The following is a 17,400-nucleotide window of genomic DNA, read 5'->3' as shown; positions in this document are numbered from 1 at the left end:
CTGCTACGGTTTTGTGACACATTATAGGTTTAACAGCCATAAATGTAATCCCGGAAGACAATACATGACCTGTTTGTTTGAGTTGCACAAACAATCAGATACAAACAATATCTGATTATGTATATCCCTTAATTAGGATTTCTATTCTTACAACTGAGTTTATTATATTTCTTATGGACTACTAGTAAGTAAGAACTGGTACTTTGTTAGCTTTGCATTTATATCTGGTGGAATAAAATAAATAAAATAAATTACAAAATTGATATAAATGACTTAGTTCAACAACAAGACTAGATCTTAATGGCAATCCAGGTAAATAGGTTAGGTGGTGCAACCCTCGATTACTTGAACCGTTCTATCCTGTATCCCCCCAGTTGATTGTTGTTCGCGCCTTCAACTTTCTGCTGTTTGCATCATTAATATAAATGATATCAATGTTATAACACCGGCTGAGCTTTTAATTATTCATGTACATGTATCTATCTATTCAGTGATTCGCGTAATCCAAAAAAAAATAAGGATCAAATCCCTCATGCAAACATTAAGATGTTACATAAACAGAAAGGACCTATAAATATAATATAACAATGGCAATTTTCCTGACTTGGTACAAGACATTATAAGAAAAAAGTTGTGGGTTGAAACTGGTTTTGTAGTATGCCAAACCTCCCGCTTTTATGGCAATGTTAAATATAACATTAAAATGACAACATTACATGACAGGCTACAATACAAATAAATGAGAGAACATATAGGACGGAGAATTTGACGAATAATAGATACCAAAAGGTAACAGGTTTAAAAAAAAACTAATACGCCAGACGTGTGTTTCGTCTACACAACACTAACCAGTGACGCTGAGATGAAAAAAGTTCGAAAGCCAAAACAAGTAAAAAGGGGAAGAGCACTGAGGACCAAAATTTCTAAAAAAAGTTGTGTGGCTAGTGTTTTCTGCCTGGGATAAGAACATCTTCATTATTAAAAATAATTCATACTCCTGCAAACAGTAAATTCAGTAAAATTACTATATAATAGATATACATGATAACACCAAAGTGGTGACTAACTACAGAATAAAAACGGATACGTTACATCAAACAAACAAAACCAGTACATAAACATACACCGCCGAGTTAGCCAAAGCTATCTCGTTTATTTGATTAGAAAGTACCTCACTTTTATACTGAATTTGACATTTTATAACAACAGAATAAACTATATCATCGATATCATTAATGGCATAAAATAAGAGTATTGTGCTTAAACAAAAGCCATTTGTTTGAAGCTCAAGACAATGATTCGGACAATTGTTCAAGAAATGATTCACAAACTTGGTTTATATATTCATTATTTATAAGATACGTTAACTGTATAATAAAACGATCTATCAAGTTTGTTGGAAATCTGTTTCTCAATTTTGAGACCTCTTCTTTCAATGATTTAGCTGCTCGTGTTTTGATCACTTTCTGTGTAATCACGAACAACCTGCAAAATCGATAATGTTCATCTTATTTTCAAGTCAGTTGATGATGTAATATTTTCCGCAATGGTGTAAACAAATGAAAATCGTGACTGACCAACAGCCGTATTTTAAACATGATACGAACTTGTATTTAGAAGCATAATAATAACAATAGCGTGAAAGAAAGTATACACATTTTAGGCTTTCCGCGTTGTATACTATATTTTTTAGTAAAGTCAGGAATATTGCAGTTGCTATCATATGCATATAGTTATTTTTTTGTTGCATTGTCGTTTTTAATTGTTTCTGTTTTGTTTTCCTCTTTTAGTTATTGTGTCTCCCCCTGATTTAGTCTGTAACCCGGATCTGTTTTCTATCAGTCGATTTATGACTTTTGAACAGTGATATACTACTGTTGCAATTACTAGTCATTTGCAAAAACTAACTATAAAGACTAACACTACAACCCTTTCCCTTTTTTAAAGATGTTAATAGTAATAAATATAACAATTGCATTAGCATCACTTGTTTCAATTGCGTTGATATATCATTGTTGATATCCTGCAATTCACAATGTAAAAACATAATGCATAGCAGGTCTCAAAGACTAATGGCTTTTGCGCGTAACCAAACCTAATTAAAAAAACACTTCGTGTTTTAAATGATAACTTCGTTGAGAGTTTATTGTACTCTCATAAATTAACTTTTTGTTTTAAAATATTAAATGTATCACTTATAATCGGGGCCACTCTTTTGAGGAGTTCCACATATACTTTTCATTATCACAGAACTAGTATATATTTGTTTAGGGGCTAGCTAAAGGACGCCTCCGGGTACATTGCGTTACATTGAAGACCTGCTGGTGACCTTCTGCTGGTTTTTTTTCTATGGTCGGGTTGTTGTCTCTTTGATACATTCCCCGTTTCCATTCTCAATTTTATTTTGTAATATTGGCTATAAATATAGTTTTTGTATGTTCCAAATGGAGGAAAGAATTGTTTGTGTCCGATACCTCAAAGATGAAAATTGTACCAAAAACTCCGAATGGGCAACAACACACAATTTTTATAATGCATTAACAGAGTGGCTGGCGAAAGATACCAGAGGGACATTATAATGATTAAAATATTGACAAATTGATATTTGTATTTTGATCAGGGTAAGTAACGATATCATGCAGGTCATTATTTAACTATATTGTAGCACATTTTATTGACACTTGAAAATTCTTGTTAAATGGTAGTTATGAACATGAATTTACAGCTTATTTTTGCAATTCAAAGTGTGAAAGACAATTCACTTTACATTTAATATTAAATAACACATTTAATGACACATTACTGAGAGGGCAACCCAGAAACATTGTGAATCATGTATTCGCCACCATTAACAATGTGTTCAACAGGTAACAATCTGCTCTATGCATTCTTTAAACTATATGTAACATGTATTCATGTCCCAAATTCGTACTTTGCCTTTAAATGTTCTGATACTAGCATCACTGATGAGGGATTTTTTTTCTAGTATCTAGGACGAATGTATCTCGGTTGAAAACACAAAGAAAACTAAATTGATTATTTTTGAAAATTTGGATTAATTCTCTAAGGGAAGAATACTGACAATTCAATATCGAACTAACTAAAATGTCCATATGTCGATAGTGTAAACAAATGTGTGTTAGTTGTTTTATTTATGTTAAAAGAGTGGGAAAAGATCAGCAACTCCAGACCACATTTTGCCATAACATGGGGGGGGGGGGGGGGGGGGAAATGAAACAAAAAAAATCAAACTGTTCAAAATTGCTCGTAGTGCAGAACGTCTTTTGTCTTCAAACAAAATAGGTAACCTTAGCCTTCTAAAACAAAAGAGTATATTAGTGTGGCTCTTAAGTAGACAACACCAAAGTCAAATAACTGTTGATTGCTGGGTTTCATGTCGATCATTAATTTTAACTTTCCCTTTATCATTTATTTCTGTTTAATCTGCGTAAGTGTATCTTTTTTCACATAATTTGTTCAAATATACCATAATTTGAATTCGATATTTAAGTTAGAATACTTCATTCAAAACTGTAATATATTCTTGAAAACTTATGTAAAGTAAGTTGTCGTCAATTTGTTTTCTTGATTACTTTCAAAATATGGATGATACAATAATGAAGTTAAGAACACATACCAAGGAACACAACAAAAAAAGAAAGATTGTTGCAAAGTAAAACACACCCAATCGTATTAGAAATTCATTAGTGTAAGTAGTATGTATCAAAACGATTTGTTTAAAACCAACAATATGCAAAAGTTTTCAGCTTTGATAATACATTTTCTCTGTAAAATAAAATGGTGGCTTGACCCGACTATATTGACGCCTGAATATTAAACACCTGGACATTTAAGATTAGCTTAAAAGGAACAGTTTTAAACAGGACTCATTCTATCATCCTCAACGTAATAAAGGTTTGGTGTCTCTGACTTTGTTACATTATTAAACTATGTATGAATTTAGTATTAAACTGCTTGTTTTGTGTTAATATACTTCAGTATTGATCATAAGGTTGAGAAAACCCGTTAATTTTAAAATCATATGATATGACACAAGTGTAACTCCTATGTACACGTATAAAGTATACACACCACAACATATAACATTACCATGCAATCAAGGTATTGTGGTTTAAAGGTGTTTATGACTATGACAAAAAGTGTATACAAATAAAAAAGAAAATGTTGAATTGTTGTTAGAGAAATGAGTAGACTTAAAAAAGTGGGCACGATATAAAGATGACCAACAAAATAAAGGTTACATATATGAATTCATTCCTTTGTTTCTTTGCTGATCTTTCATCTTACAAATTGATTTTTATGTTTTTTTTTAAATTTAAAACTATATTTGCCTCGAACGACTGAATAAGCACAGTTGCAAGACTCAACTATAATATGCTGCCAGTTACCCTAATATATTTATTGTATAAAGTTCTGAACAAAACGCAGAAAAAAACTGCAATTTATCAAAAGAATGGTGTAACGAAATGAACGTTTAGAATTATTCTTTGAATTAAAAAAAATACCATGTATTGCTCATCAAGTTTAGTTTTTGGATTGTGTCTAGGTTGCAGGGTGGCCTTCTTAAAATGTTTACGTACTTAAGGCGTATACTACTGTTTTGGTAATCCTAATCGTACGGGGGCTGTAATATTACGGTCGCTACCTTAAATACCGTCTTTTGGCCCAAGCGGGTCTCCATACTTTTAGAGGACAAATGTAAGAAATGAATTTTAAAATTGATACATGGTCCCTCAACCTAAACTTTAATGACATTTATTGACAGGTTTCTCAAGTAAATAATGAAGTTTGAGTCCAAATACGAACTTCAAAAATTGAAATCAAATAAAACTGGTTTTTTATCTGAAGAAATGACATTTTCAAATACTTTTATAAGATCAATTAGGTCTAAAATGGTTCAGTGAGATTGCACATTTGAATACTTTGTAAATGTTAAAATGATCTCAGAAATGAAGATTTTTAAAATCATTCTACAACTTATATTGGCTGCGTGCATTGTTTATAAACAGGGACTGTTACCATCCATTCATAAATTAAGCTTTGGGAAAGACCAGCTTGAACATATTTTCTTAAGTTCTTTCTTGAATGCCGTATCAAACAATCCATAAACAAATGGATTCATTATGTTATTCAGCATGTACAGGCGTCGCAGGAACAAAAGCAAGAGCAGTTTATCTTGAGACATGTTGTTCCAAAAGTTATCATTTCTTGATTCAAGTAAAATTAAAACTGTTGGAGGAATATACGACAGCAGTGCCAAAAACGATATTAACATAAACATGTATGAGAATCTGTATATATGGAAATGACTACGAATTTTCTTGCCAATATTGGTATGATGGTGCTTTTCATGAGCTTTGTTTTCTTGTCTTTCGTCTTCTGTAGAACTGTCCACACATGTGTTAGAGACACTTTCGTGTATTTCTTTTGGAAAGGGTGCACCTGACATCGATTTATTTTCTGTAGTGTGTATTTCCGTGGAATGAACGGAACCTTTGGTTGATTTTTCCTCACTAATATTATAATGTCCAATTTGATGTGATTTTGCCAGACTAGTTTTTCTATATATTGTTCTTCCGATCAAACAATACAAAACGGTTATACTAAAAATCAAGCCAGCATTGAAGACGATGTCAAATGGCTGATGTATCTTTAGAGAGTGAGATGTTTTCGAATCTCGAAGTTTATTGCATTGCGTTCCATAAATATCTGCATTATGGTGTTTTATGGTTACTGTACCGTAAAAAAACAAAATCGGAATATGAAAGATAGCGGAAACAATGATACATATCACAATCGCAAGTCTTTTCCAAAATATGCTCATTTGCGTCTTAAAGGGTCTGCACACCTTTTGAAAACGATGAACAGCAATGATAAAAAGCATATTAAGAGACGAGTACGAGAAAACAAATACCATATAGATAAAAACTTTGCATGTTGCATTTCCTGGAAAAGAATACTGTCACAAGTTCAGGGATAAATTCAATGATGCGGCAAAGCAAACGGATAATAAGTCCAATCCAGCTAAAATGGGGATGAAATATCTATCTGCCATGATCTTTTTCATTCTAAAAGAAGAAACTATAATAACCAATACATTTCCTTTTATTCCAATGAGGAGGAAAAGTACAGTTATAACACTGTTGATCAACACGCTCTTAGAGTATTCCTCACTCCACTCTGATAGATCGAGGGATGTATTCCAACTCGAACTTGAATAATGATCCATTTTAGCAATTTATGTTTTCAGATGTTTTTTAAATATTTGTACTTCCTTTAATTGCCATAAATACGACTTATGAAAGAACTTCATCAATGTTCCGTGTATGTATTTTTAACTAACAATGAACCATTGTTTATATCAACCAAATATTATATAATATCTATGTATATCCCTACAACGGCAAAACAAATTAATTTCTTCTTCGTTTGATGAAGAAAACAAACTAGGTTGTCTTATTAAAAATTAAAAGTGAAATATATTTAAGTGATTCTCTTTACACTCCTTGTCCTTATTTGACAATCATGATTTATATAAAACACACGTTTGTGAACATGTGTTTTGATTGAAATAATTTCAAGTGATACATGTCTTATTATGTTGTGATGTTGCACTATTGTTGCATGTTAGGGTGAAGGTATGCGCCTCTTAAAAGGGTTAGACCTGCTGCATTTGGTTGCACTGCTCTATAGGAATCTGTTGTTCAGTGGTGGTCGTTTCTTGATATACTTAAAAAAAAATATTTCTAGAATTTATTTAGATTATACAGTTGGTTTTCTTGTTTAAATGGTTTTATAATAATCAGTTTATGGGTCCTTTACATCTTGCTTTTCGATGTGATCTAAGGTTCCGTGTTGAAGGTCGTATTTTGACTTTTAATGGTATACTTTCACAACTTGTGACTTTGATGGAGTGTTGTATCATTATTGTCCATGCACTCATTTCCTATATCTATTGTTTGTACAATCGTGTTTCTCTAGCCCATTAGCACTAGGGTTGTGTGTTTAAATCCATCATTTGACTGCTGCGTTGGGCTGCAATCTTAATTCATTATGATACCTGAGGTCGATTGTAAGTCACAGACGATCCGGCTACCTCCATTAAAAAAACTGTAAGCCACAAAACAGCCAATAGTGCTGAAATAGTTATCAAAGGTATCAGGCTGAAAGTGTCTTTAAATAACATCAATAAAACTTCATGATAGTGAGGAAACATATACGAATGTTAAATGGAAGCGATGGAGTCTCCAAAACGAAATTTAGAACTGATCAAAGTAAAAGATATGCAGAGTCTAATGAATTTCAAATCTTCTTTTTAAAAGACAAATCCAAGAAATAACAGTTGGGGGTACATCGGTCATTCCCATCACGTTTTGGAATATTTAAATATCTTGTAAATGGTTGGAAAGCTCATCTCTTTGAATTCACAAAGGTGTATCCTCATCCGCTTTTATTTCATAATGATAAAATATTTTGAATATGGTCAAGACTCTCATCCTGTCGCAATTATTTTCTCGTTTAATAGGTAAAAACAAGTAGAAACAAAGCGTCGATCACTGATAGGTGATTCTTACCCCTGCCATTAATGCAGTATCTTATAAATTTGAAATATCTATCGATAAGTTGTATATTTTAATATCAACGAGTTCAATAATGTAGAAATTGAGTGTGACGCAAACAATTAAAATCCCTACAACAAATGTTCTTGTTTACCCCCCTCCCCCAAGAATTATCGCTATCATTTAAATGTCTGTATGTTGAAATATCTTGAAATTGGATTTGATCCCAAATCCTTAGCCCTTTAGGTGTTCATGCTAAAAAGAATATTTGCTATAAATACTGAGACTCAGTGAGTTTAAAGTTATGGAGTGTTTGTTTTGGTTGATTTTACAAGATGACTATCAGTGATTTTTTTTTTAAATGCGAAAATCTAAATGTATTACATGTTTTAGGTAACTTAGTGGACACAGTGATTGTCATATAAAGATAAGTTTTTGAAATTTTCAAAGTAGCTGTCGTAACCGTAGCCTGCAATTTCAAATCTAGTAATTTTCCTTCAGTTTTCGAACTGAATATCCCAGCAAAGCTTCTCAATCAGAAACTGCAAGTCAGATAAAATGATGTTTTGTAATGTGATTAACTGACATCAGGACAAAAGGGGATTGGATTACCGTAGAACAATTTATGTTTTTTTTCATGCTTTAGTTGGTAATCAATTTTAAAGATTAACTGTTAGAGATAATAAGTACCGAGGTACCGGCTACTATGCTGCTGGAACCCTCTGTGACTAAAACTCTATGACAAGGTTTTCACTTCATTCGAAAAAAAAGTATGGTATCGCCGATTTCATCCAAATAACAGATATCATCAGGTAAATTAAAATATCAGAGTACTACAATATACTTTACGACAATACATACTAAATTCCATTTCTAGCTCGTGTTGTTTGTTATTGATTTTTTATAGTACCAGCAATATCTTTATTTTATATTTAGCATTGCTATTCTAACAAAAAGGACTAAGCTATAATACCATAAATGACATAAAAACAGTAGCCTTATATTTAAAAAAAAAAAAAAAAAAAAGGATATCCTCATAAGACTCAAAATAATTATGCATATCAATTCTACAAAATGATTGACGCATCTTGTTAAAATAATTATTAATATTATGAGTATACTGAATAAAATATTAGCAACCGATTATGATGGAAACACATTTTGTGCTCAACCTTGGTACTTTTTTCAAGAATATAGTGGCTCTTAATTTAGTCACTGTACATGTAATCACGAACAACCTGCCATTTTCATAATGTTACTCTTATTCTCAATAAGGACAACAGTAGTATATCGCTGTTCAAAATTCATAAATCGATCAAGCTGATGGTGTACTATTCCCTGAAATAATGTACACAAATGAAAATGTTGACTATCCGGCTGGCGTATAAACATGAAATTTAAATGAAATAAATCCAAAAGGAGACCTAAAACATAAAGCTGACAATAGTGAGAGAAAAAGGAAGATATATTTAAATTATTTCCAGTTGTATACTACATTATTTAGATATTTATTAAAATAAATTAACAATTACCAAAACTACAACCCGTCTCCTTTTCCCAAGACTTTGACAAACAAGTTTGTTTTCAGTTTGTTTTTGATTTATGAGTTTGAATTTCACTATGGTATGTTTCGTCTTAATTTTGCAAGTGCGTAGAAAAAACTTTCTTGACATCCTGGAATTCACTATGTGAAAAAGAAAGTACAACCAGTCTACCAAAATTAGTTTCCGTGCGTAACTTAACCTTATCAGTAATACCTTGACAATTGAAAGTATCCTTAAAGTTATTTTTCAATGATAATTATATTTCGTGTTCATTTTACTACTGTAAATTCACGTTTGTTCGGAAATATTAAATATCACTTAGACTCTTTGATCTTTTTTGGCAAATGAACCAGAGGAAACGTGTGTTTCAGTAGTTTAGTTCAATATTGATATATTTGAAGAATCCTAAAAAAGTAATTGATATTGATTTTTAAAAGGGTTTTTGTACGTTTAAAATAACTTCTTTTATTTTCTTTTGCCTAAAAAAACATAATAACAATATTTCCATAGAAACTGAATTCCGAACAGAACCCACAACTGACGCGATACATCAACATAACTTCAGATTATTTGAATTTATAGTCACAGGTCATTAATTGATGCGCTGTGTGTAATTTTCTTGAAAATACAATCTTGATATTGTACGCTGTATTTTTTTCTTCTTCATAGAAAGAACTTTCGTTCTGAAAGGAAATAACTCCATATCAAGGTATTTATTACTGTTTAAGGAAAGCGGAGAGTGAGACCTTATTCTCTATCTAATCGAAAGTGTAAGAGACAGCAGTGAAACCATTATATTTCGTATAATAGATTAAATAACCCACCGCTGAGATCACGGTCAACAATGTGTTCTCCAGATAACGATTTGTCCTGTACATCCTCAGTTATTTGTTACATGTATTTACATTCCAATCAAGAATTATCCTTCTTTTACATACAATTTTTCTACCAGGGGAACATTACCTAAGATGTATTTGGCAAAACCTCTTTGGTATTTCTCGCAATGCGCTTCAACTTCGTTCTTTTTGTTTCTATTTAAAACGATTTGATTCGAACGTCACTGATTGGGTATTTTGTAGACAAAAAGCGCTCCTGGTATCTATTGTAGATCAATCAAGGTTGAATATTCAAAGAAAATAAATATTTTTGGTATGTCAATTTTGATTTAATCGACTATAGGGGAAATCAGACAAAACAACAAAAACATGATTTAAATATCCACATAGTGTTAATAAGTTGTTATATGATTGAGGAAGGAGTGGGGAAAGAGAAGCAACTCGAGACAGAATTTTGCTATAACAAGGCAAATAAACACTTTTTAATATTTTATACATAGTAAGCCATGTAAGTGTGTTTTTTTCATATAAAATTACAAGAAGCAAAAATGACGAAAACAGAAGGATATCATTTTCGTAAAATATAAAAATATTCAACATTTTTTCTAGTGCAGATACCTTAAGGATATATGGTATGGCTCTAACATATATTACTACCGCAACAAACAGCTTGGTTGCATTTCGGTCACCAACATTCATTTTACCTCACTAATTTGTTTCTGTTTTATCTTGGTCAGATTTTCCTTTCTTCACATAATTTGTTTTAAATACACAAAAATTTAGTTAAAAACAGAAGTATATTTTGTAAATGTAGTTTCAAGGGGTACAATCAAAATCACGTGATGGATATACACACAACAGAAGTTACAGTCGAACTCGCCGCTTGAAAGGTAAGTAGTTGCATTTTCTTGTTTATATCAATTAAATTTTGATTAATATGTTGGCACACCGAATGTCGGATAGTACGTAGTTTTAAAATACACAGTTGTTTTTGCTAGAAAGCGTCCAGTTATTGCAAACACTTCGACACAGTTCCAAATTTTCGACGGATAACTGTGTCGAAGTGTTAGCATTAACTGCACGCTTTCCAGCACGGATAATTGTGTATTTCAAAACTAGATAGTATCCGACATTCGGTGCACTTCCTTATTTATTAATTTTTTTTGGTATAAACAAGTAAATACGACTACTTACCTTTCAAGCGATCTGCTCGACTGTTACTTCCAGTATGTGTATATCCATCACGTGATTTTGATTGTACCCCTTGAGTTTGAAGTCAATTTGTATTCTAATGTCAATCTTTATTACTTGTAAAATGTATATGATGCAACAATGAAAAAGTGTAAAAACAAAAACATTAATTAAAGCATAAAAAGATAGATGCACATGTTGTGTAGAAAAAAAATGAATTGCAAGACACATTCAATCATTTAAGAAAATCTTTAGTGTTAGTAGTATGCTATAAATTACTGGTTAAATGTTTTTTTTTTAAATAAAAGAATAAACAGATATTCGGAAGATTTTTTTCCCAAAGTTTAGCGTTGTACGACCGGATTATTTTGATGCCTGAATAATAATCATGTGGTCATTTGACAGTAGGTTAAAATGTACAGTGGTCTTTATTTTTGTTTTAAAATGACTCTTTATATTCTAAGCATTGTTCGTTTGGGGGTGCATACTATTACGGCCTATGCTCAAAGTGTCGTTATCTGGCTTTATTGAGTCTCCATAATTTTAGAGGAGAACTGCATAATACGAATTTAGAAAATTATACATGTTCCTCAAAATAAGGGTTATTATTTCGCAATGAAGTTTGAGTTTGAATACTAGATACTTTTTGATTCTTAAAACAAACTCAAAAATTATCTCGGCAATAATTTTTTTATATCATTTTAAAACAAATTATTGCCAACGTTCTTTGTTTGAACAAGGATTGGTACAATCCGTGTAGTAATTAAGCTTTTTTAAAAGAACAGTTGGAGCACATTTTTTTCAATTCTTTCTTGAATGCTGTATCAAAACACCCATAAACAAATGGATTCACTATGCTATTAAGCATATATAGGCGTCGCAAGAACAAAAGCAAAAGAAGTTTATTTTGTGACATGTTGTTCCAAAAAGTATCATTTCTTGATTCGAGTAAAATTAAAATAATTGTAGGAATATATGACAGTAGAGCCAAACCAGATATTAACATAAACATGTATGAAAATCTGTATATATGGAAATGGCCACGAATTTTCCTGCCAATTTTAGTATGATGGTGATTTTCATCCGCTTTGCAGCTTGATCCTTCATCTTCTGTAGTATTGTCGCCACATGTTCCTGAGGAACTTTCGTTAGATTCTTTTTGACTCTCTTTACCTGGCATCGATGTCTTTTCTGCCGTTTGTAATTCAGAGGAAGGAGGAGTACTTTTGCTTGTTTTCCCCTCACAAGTTAAATTATGTTCAATTTGATGTGGTTTTGTCAAGTTAGTTTTCCTGTATATTGTTCTTCCAATCAAACAATATAATACGGTTACACTTAAAATGAGCCCAGTATTGTAGACTACGTCAAATGGCTGGTGTATTTTCAACGAGTTGGATGTTTTCGAATCTCGCAGTTTGTTGCATTGCGATCCATACATTTCTGCTTTATGGTGTTTTACGGTTATTGTGCCGTAGAAAAACAATAAGGGAATATGAAAGATAGCAGAACCAATGATGCATATCACAGTCGCCATTCTTTTCCAAAATATGGTCATCTGCGTCTTGAAGGGTCGGCACACCTTTTGAAAACGATGAACAGCAATGATTAAAAGCATATTGAGAGACGAATACGAGAATACATATGCCATATAGATAAATACTTTACATGTCGTACTTCCGGGAAAAGTATATTGTCGAAAGTTCTTGGATAAATTTAATAATGCGGCAATACATATTGATAATAAATCTAATCCAGCTAAAATAGGGATGAAATATCTATCTGCCATGATCTTTTTCATTCTTAAACAATATACAAGTATGACTAATAAATTTCCAATAATTCCAATGAGGAGGAAAAGTACAGTTATAACACTGTTGATCAACACGCTCTTAGAGTATTCCTCATTCCACTCTGATAGATCAAGAGTTGTATTCCATTTCGAACTTGAATAATTATCCATTTCAGTAATTGTGTTTCTTAAATGTTAATTCTCCCATCAATATAACTTTTATGAGAATTGACCGATATTACTTGTAGGTATATTCAACTTACAAAGAACCCACCAAACTACAACGGCAAACCCAATTGACACACTTCCTTGTAATCTATCTCAGATTCACAAAATAAGTGAATTGTATTCTAATTATAAAAATTCTCTCACACGTTTTGTAATTATTATGTTAAACCTTTGTGTTAAAAAAACAACGGGGTAATATTTATTTCCCTACAAAACTGTAGCAAAATGGTTTGTTTCACTTGAACATCAATTTTCAATTTTTCTATATTTGAAAGAAGTGTTTGTTAATTAATTTTCCACGGTAAAAGTGAAAGAATTGAAATGACACGCTATAGATTGTCTTTGTTTATTCTGGATTGACCATCATCAAAAACACTCAAAGCCGAATAGTATTTGAAAGCAAAGGATTATGAGAACTGAATAAAATGATAAACTAAATTACCAAAAAGGACCTACAATTTAAAAAATCCTTATGGAATGTTATGTTTTCTGTGTAGTGGTCTAGATCTGTTAACTATTATTTGTTTCATAATGGGTTTTAATGTATACCATGAAAGGCCTCAAGGATTGAATGGTCTAATGTTTCACTAGCCGGTCAACACTGATGTATTGAGGCGCATTCAACTCCAAGGATTAAAAGTTTACCTGTCGAAGTCAAGTGTTTTTTTTTTCGTCTTTCTTCACTGTGACAAAACTGAGCACAAACAACAATCAGTAAATCGATCTTGTGGTCATGTTAGTATATCTATAGGTGTACATTTAACCTTGAAGGAGTTACTTATAGAGTATTTCATACTTACAAACTAAGATATTTTGAAATTTATGTTTATTTTATCTGAAAATAAGTTATAAGTTCTTCTGACTTCCTTTGATGAGCATTTTTTTTCTCAAATAACACACACAAAATTAAAAAAAAAAAGTTCCTTATGAAAGACACATCGACTGAAATATAGGATAAGTCTCTAGAAATCAATCCTACAATATATTATAGATATTCTTGTTTTGCTAGCAATAAAACCAGGTTCAACCAACCATTTTATCCAGTATCAAGTCAGGAAAAAGGCATTAGTTATCAAAAAGTCCAATCGTATGTATGTTGGTGTTTATTTTTGTTACAGTTCGGTGTGTTTGTTATTCAATGTCTTCCTCTTATACTTTATATGTTACTCGGTTTCTTTTTGTAACCCGGATATGTTTTTGCTTAATCGATTCATGACTATTGCATAGCGGCATACTTCTGTTGCCTATGACTATCATGCCAAGATGGATGGATGAGTAACTTAGGGAAGTAATTCATGGTTATCCTCGCTCTTAACATTTAAAAATGTTTTTAATCTGTTAAAGATGTACTTCCTTAATTTATACATTTTTTAAATGTTTTACAGGTAAAATGAATTCAATGGTATATAAAAAGTGGGGGTTTGAAGGGTCGTCGATATTGTTTGTCATTTTTGGAACATTCTAATATCTTATAAACGGTTGAAATCCTCAATCCTTTACTATAATTTTTCTTTTTTCATGTTTATGAATTATATTGCCTACAGTGAGTTTTATATACAACCATATATGTCGTTTGTAATGTCCTGAATGTATTAAAGATCCGCAGTAGAGTCCCCATTGGCCATCCCTATCCCTAACCATACTAGAATGGTTATATATGTTGTAAATACTAGTAGTACTGATCCCTACATTTAAGCAATGTAAATATAAAATTTAAATCCTGGTAACTATGATGAGGTTTTTTTTTAAACCACTAGGTCGATTCCCCTGCTTGTGGATATTTACCAGCTAGTAGCCCAGTAGTCAGCACTTCTGTGTTGACCAGAGTTATCAATGATATTGTAATAATTATAAATTAACTGAATTTGATTTTTTGAAAAAAAAATAAGGCTTTTCTACCTTAGCAATAGATTACCTTAGCTGTATTTTGAAACAATTATGAGAATTTTGGTCCTTAATGCTCTTCAATTTCGTACATTTATTTATTTGGCCTTTTAATCATTTTTTATTCGAGCGTCACTGATGAGTCTTTTGAAGACGAAACGCGCATCTTGCGTAAATATAAAATTTAAATCCTGGTTGCTATGATCAGTTTTTTAAATGCAAAGAGTGCAATAACACAATGTGAGTCCGCAGGGGTATAGTAGTTCATATCGTTTATTTGGGTACCAGCGTCAGGTTACAAGTATTATGTGTTTTGTTACTCTGTACGGAGTTTCGGTTTCTTTTTCTAATTATTTTTCTTACACTTGTTTATGTCAACATTTTTCTCGGATATGACTTGAACAAATATTGAGGATACTGCACCATAATGAGGACCAAAATGTTCAAATTTAAAAAAAAGAAATGAGATGGCTGCCATTGCCATGAACATAAAAGTGTTTTGACAAATCAAAGACAATTGTTCCAATTTTAATGAAACGATGTAAAAATCTTACTTGTCATGTGTAAATGTGCAGTCCCTTTTTGAAATTTCAGGATGGCTGCAACTGCCATGAAAACAAGGAATTAGTTTTACATTGCAATGAACCCAACAGGAAAACACATTACTATAGCCTTTTCTTAAGGAATATTATATCAAATCTAGCAAATTTCAATTGCTATATTACCTGTACCTGTTATGTCCATCTGTTTTATAGTTTGATAAAATGGCCACCGTTACCATGGAGACAGGAAAATGCATGTGCCTTTTGACAATCGTACTGTCAAACGACAGTCCTTACCGTGGGAATTGCCAGTTGTGGATGACAGTCTGTATTGCTTGCGATGGCAATTTTTGTTATTCTTTTCGCACTTTACCTGAACACAGCAGTTCTCAAAAAGCGTAAGTTAGCTGAACCGAAAGTTCCATGATACGTACGGTCATAATAAACTAATAAGAAGTGTAGGACAGATTGCCGATGAAACACGACTGTCCACAAGATAGCAAAAGAGGGACGAAAGACACCAAAGGGACAGTCAAACTCGTAAATCTAAAACAAACTGACAACGCCATGGCTAAAAATGAAAAAGACAAACAGAAAAACAATAGTACACATGACACAACATAGAAAACTAAAGAATAAACAACACGAACCCCACCAAAAACTAGGGGTGATCTCAGGTGCTCCGGAAGGGTAAGCAGATCCTGCTCCACATGCGGCACCCGTCGTGTTGCTTATGTGATTACAAATCCGGTAAATAGTCTAATTCGTTAGGTCAAATTCATGAAAGGGAAGGGGATTGTAGTTACGACGTAAGGAACATATCCGATATCATTTGTGAAACGGTTATTCCATAACGGTCAACCAACTCGTGATGGCGTCCGTAAAATTTACGAAGGGATGATTTCAACTTCACCATTTGGAACTCTTGGTTTAATAGCTTCCTTGTGAGCAGTAACCCTCTATCAAGAAAATCATGATAGGAAATGCAAGCACGGGAATATCGTGCTCAAATGACTTAAAGGGAACAGGTTCAGTTTTGCAATCATTGTTAAGTTCATGAATGATGTAAAAAAGGATGGTGATTTATAAGCCTTTAAGTGGTTCGACCGAGAACACTTTGGCATGTTCCGATATGTATTATAATTGCTGGTTGTAATAATTGGAAAATGTGACATAGCGGACAAGAGGCAAATCTCCTACAAATGACATAGAAGATATGGCATTTGACATGTTACAATGAATAAGATAGGATGTGAAGTTTTCGGTTACGAAATAATTCGACCTTTTCTCTTTTTTTATAGTTGAAATACGGCTTGTCCATATATTCTACCAGTGCATTCAGTGTGATCGAATATTTCTTAAATCTCGACAGTTAAATGTGCGAGGTTTAAGATGTTTAAATATTAAAAATTATACTGATGAGAATTAGAAATGTCGTATTGCACACGAAACAGTAGTGGTATATGTACTCTAACGAATTTTTCAGAGACCCTGTAGACCAATTTATTTGTTCTGCTGTGATCTACAAATATGTTTTCTTTTTGTGGTATGTCATTGGTCGCCTTTTTGTGAAATAGCAAGGGCAAATTCAGGGAAAATCAAGAAAATTTTATTTCATGTCTTTATTTTATTTTGAAACTTGAAACTGAAATAAAAAAAAAAGCACACTTTGATCATACATTCAACATGTTCAACATCTATGTCTAAATAAAACATATATCACTTAATAAGTTAATTTGAGTAAGAGTGATAAAAAATTAATGTTAATGAGGTCGGTAATGATTGCTGTTTTTTTTTTAATTGATT

Source organism: Mytilus trossulus, chromosome 4, assembly GCF_036588685.1.
Source record: "Mytilus trossulus isolate FHL-02 chromosome 4, PNRI_Mtr1.1.1.hap1, whole genome shotgun sequence".
Classification (NCBI taxonomy): Eukaryota; Metazoa; Mollusca; class Bivalvia; order Mytilida; family Mytilidae; genus Mytilus; species Mytilus trossulus.
Note: the sequence above shows the minus strand (reverse complement) of the source record.